The sequence below is a fragment of the Borostomias antarcticus genome (genome assembly GCF_949987555.1).
Source record: "Borostomias antarcticus genome assembly, chromosome: 4".
In the NCBI taxonomy this organism is placed as follows: Eukaryota; Metazoa; Chordata; class Actinopteri; order Stomiiformes; family Stomiidae; genus Borostomias; species Borostomias antarcticus.
The window spans coordinates 9,642,942-9,647,941 of NC_140237.1; positions in this window are offsets into that span (position 1 = coordinate 9,642,942).

Sequence of the window (5,000 nt, forward strand, 5' to 3'; positions counted from 1 at the left end):
TGTCAACATGGCCACTTAAGCCTGACCTGCAGCGCACACTAGGGTTGTCACGATACCAAATTTCTGTTTCGATACCGATACCAATATGTATTTCGATACTTTTCGATACTTTTCGATACTTTTTGTAAAAAGGTGGAACACTCTCAAATGTCAACATTTTCCTTTATTTTAAACCAGACTTTGGGAACAATAACAACGATGAATAAAATAAATAATTGGCATGGGATATTAAAATTTTCAAACCTTTAAAACAGTGAGAACAAGTAAAATAAAGCAATGCCATTCAAATTAAAGTCACCATGTAAAATAAAATACTGTAGCAGCAAAAACTCCTCCTAGGGTGGCTGGCGGGCTATCACTGTTTTTCTTTTTTCAGGTTCCTAGCCAAGAAAACAAGAATGTCTACATTTTCCTCGGTCAGTCTAGAACGCCTTGGACTGCAGATATTCCCAGATGTGCTGAAGACACGTTCAGATGCACAGCTTGATGCTGGAATACACAGATACTGTCTTGCAAACTGAGCTAAGATGGGCAGCTCTACCTGGTGTTGCTTCCACCATACCAGGGGGTCCTCTGCAGGGCTGATTTCTCTTAATTGTCTATAATCAGTCATCTCTCCTTCTAGTTTATCACTGGGTGTTGTCATGGGTGTGGCAGAATCCTGTCTAGTATCTGCCCCCTTCTTTTCTGAGGTGATACTGCAGAGCAAACTCTTTAGGTCACTTCTCTTCTTCTTTGATGTAGATGCTCCTGCTGCGTCATCCACTGACTCGTCTTGTTTCTGGCTGGGCTCCCTAGGAAGATGAACTGTGTCAACTTTTAGGAGAAGTTCTCTCTTAACTTCTTCTTCCATAGTAACAAACATATTTTTAAATCTTGGATCTAGGAATGTGGCGATGTTTAGTGTCATCTTCAGATTGTACTCATCATATCTCTTTTCAAAGTCTTCTTTACTATTGTGCTTCATTTCCCGCGTCAGTGGACTGTCACCTTCCTCATCTTCCAGGCAGGCTCTTATCTTCCATATGAGTGGCAGGACTGATGAGAGAGTTGCTTCTTTCTCTCCACTTAGGGCATCTGTGAATTCACTGAGTGGAGCCAAGACATCCCTTACCGTTTCCAGAGTTGTCATGTCTGAGTCTTTGGGCATCAGGTGCCACTTCTTTCTATCATCCGCCAGAACTGCAGAGACGGCTTGTTGCTGCTCACAGAATCGTTCCACCATGTCATAGGTGGAACCCCAGCGGGTGGGCTCATCATGAATTAGTTTATGCTGTGGTAGCTTTAAAGAGGCCTGTTTCTCTTTCAGCATTCTTGTCATCTTATTGGACCTGGAGAAGGCAGAGATGGTCTTCCGGAGTCGGGACAGAGAGCTAGCCACGCGATCTGTCGCTATGGCTTTCTTGACAGCCAAATCCAGGTTGTGGCCAAAGCAGGGTATCCAGCTGAAGTCAGCAAACGCCTTGCGGTTATTAGAAGCATTATCTGTTGTGATACCAGACATTTTGGTCATATCCAACCCCCATGACTCTGTTACAATATCTTCCAGGGCTTCCTTCAGACTTTCAGCTGTGTGGTCAGACTGCAATGCAGAGCATCCTAGGCACCAGGACTCCATTTTCCAGGCTTCTGTAATATACTGGAGTGTTACAGCCATGTATGCACTTGCAGTTCTGCTCGTCCAGAGGTCTGTAGTGCAGGCAAAGAAAGGCTTTGCTGCTAGCTGTGCACTGATCATAGACCTTGTCTCGTCATATATCTTGGGAATTTCATTATACATGAAAAAATTCCTTGACGGGAGGTCATACTTTTTGTCCAAATTATGTACAAGGTTTCTGAACCCAGCTTTCTCTACTGAATATATTGGCACTTGATCCATACAGATATACTCTGCAACTGCCCTGTTGAGCCTTTTAGCATCTTTGCTGTCCTTTGGGTACTTAATATGCTGTTGAAAGACATCTTGGAGAGTAGGTTGCTTCTGAGTGGGTGGTGTCACCCTCTCTGAGCCGGCAGCACTAGACTTCTGTAATTGGGGGAGGGAGGGGGTACAGTATTTTAATTAACATGGTCATTTTAATTTGTATGCCATTGCTTCATTTTACTTGTTTCATTGTTCAAAAGGTTTGTGTTTTGAAACTATAGGCCACATTAAACGGAAAAGAAAGACATTAAATGGAATAGAAAAATAAATTGAGGCTCATTCTATCATCTACAGGACTGTCTCAGAAAATTAGAATATTGTGATTTTCTGTAATGCAATTACAAAAACAAAAATGTCATACATTCTGGATTCATTACAAATCAACTGAAATATTGCAAGCCTTTTATTATTTTAATATTGCTGATCATGGCTTACAGCTTAAGAAAACTCAAATATCCTATCTCAGAAAATTAGAATATTCTGGGAATCTTAATCTTAAACTGTAAGCTATAATCAGCAATATTAAAATAATAAAAGGCTTGCAATATTTCAGTTGATTTGTAATGAATCCAGAATATATGACATTTTTGTTTTTTTTAAATTGCATTACAGAAAATAAAGAACTTTATCACAATATTCTAATTTTCTGAGACAGTCCTGTAGGATAGGATTAGATATTGTAGGCTAATGGAATGTTTTACAAAAGTGTGTTTCAATATAATAATAATTGTTTCATATAATTAATTGCCTTAATGCTTTATAATATATATGAAACATTAAATAATATTAAAATACATAAAAATATATTAAAGTTATATTCTAGTCTGTGGAATTTATTTAAATATTTTAAGAATTTTTGTATTTTTTTTTTAAATTGCATTGATTAACCATGGACATGTTTTAACTCTGTATGTAGGCTGCATTAGGTTTACTACGGGGCTGGGAGAGGCTCTGTACTTCTTTCATTGACATGACAGTGCAGTGAACTGGTGAACAAAGTTATCACCTGTCTTTCTTTATTGAAGTCGCGGAACAAGTCCGCGTGGTTGTCCTTCAAATGTTTCGATAAGTTCGAAGTGTTGCCTCCTTTAGCGAGGCACACTTTGTAGCAGCGCTTGCACTGCGGTGCATCTGGGTTCAGTGGCTCGCCCTTATCGTTGGGTTTGAACCCGAAATACTTCCATACCGTACTTCGGGCCCCCATTTTCTCCAAGAGTACGGGCTTTTCTTCAGTTGCCATCTCTCTGTATTGTCTTTTCAACCCGCTCTGTCTGTGTAATACGCGACTTCTCCTTTCTGTCTCTCCTCCTCCGCATGCGAGTGGGAGGGGGAGGCGGCTCTGCCTCTGCAACTACGTCACACTCGCTGAGCTCGCCGTGCTTAAAGAGACAGGCTCCAATTTACCAATTTGTCTGCATAGAAAAAATATATAAAAGTACCGTTTGTTTTTAAATGCTGGTATAGTACCGTTTTCAAAACTCTAGTACCGTGGTACTATACTGGTACCGGTATACCGTGCAACCCTAGCGCACACACACACACACACACACACACACACACGCACACACGCACACACACACACACAAAGCAGACTATCGATGTTAAGCATTAAAGCTAAGTACCTAATCTCTTTCCATTGATGCTGAGACAATGAATAAGGCTTAATGTGTGTACTCTCCCTGGAGATTACACACCCTCACACACACCCTCACACACGCGAGGACAGCTGTAGGCACAGATGTTATCATAAAATGCATGCACACGCACACACACATGCGCGCACACACACACACACACACACACACACACACAAGCTGTGAGGTCAAGCTGAAGAGTCCTCCTGTCTGTTGTCTGTCAGGGGTAGGGTGTAGCGAGCCGTGCATCCTGTACACTGTCTAGGGTGTAGTCTGTCTGTCATGTGTGAGGAGGAGGAGGATGAGGAGGAGGAAGAGGGGGGGGGCAGGTGAGGGAGGAGGAGGGGTAGGTGAGGGAAGACTTTTAAAAGACTAAAGTCTGACACCCTCTCACATCTAAAGACAATGCTACGTTGTCGATTGACAATGCTACACTAGCTACATTTCGAGGGCTGCAGCAATTTCTGTCCACTTTTGTCCGTTCTCCACTCGATCGTGGTATAATATCTCCGGCCGGTTTTCTGTGTGGGGCTGGAGAGAGCGCCCCTGGTTGTTGTTGACAATGTTCACGTCACTGAACTTCACTATTTGTCTGAGCCAAGACTAAAAGCGTCCGATAATATTAAACATGGTTGATTTCACGTCGAGACGAGAAAAAGACTTACTTAAGACGGCTTGGACTGACACCTTCAACCGACCGAAGTCGGTTGGAGTAAGGCTGGCATTAGTCTGGCTCAACGGATGCAGGTTTTTGAGATAAGCCTCTCGTTGGTGCCGCTCAATTCCAGCTGTGCCAATCAGATTCAATCCCCCGACGCTATTTAGCAACGTTGAGAAAAACGAAAAATCTTGGCGCCGCCCAAGACGACTGCGATTGGTTTAAAGAAATACAGCAGCCCTCCCCCAATCTCAGAATGAGAATCAGGTGCAGCCGAACGCAGAACCAAGTGTGGAGAAAGCTGTGTGAGACCAGGACCAGCCTCTGGCCTGCCGAACCAGAGAGGATGAACACAAGACAGGAGATAACGAGACAGAGTAGAGAAGCGGGTTAATCCACCAGTGAGAGTGACAGGAGGAGAGAGGGAGGAGAGAGAGAGAGAGAGAGAGAGAGAGAGAGAGAGAGAGACCGCTTCTGCTGAGGAGACTGTTGACTCCAGCGGGACTATAATCCGGGCGCGTCTCTGATGAGATTATCTCTATAATTAATCGGCGCAATCTGCAGCAGCTGTGTGATTAACCGGCTCTGCCGGGAGGGCGGGGGAGAGCGGGAGAGAGACGCGAGACGCGGGAAGAGAGAGGACGAGACGGAGATACCCGCAGACAGACGCAGCCGGAGCTGTTTAAGTCTGGAGAGAGAGACAGAGTTATCTGTCCCGAGCCAAGTAGCCGTCTGAAACAACGCTGTCCGATTAGAGAAGCTTCTAGCACATTCCGGCGTCTCT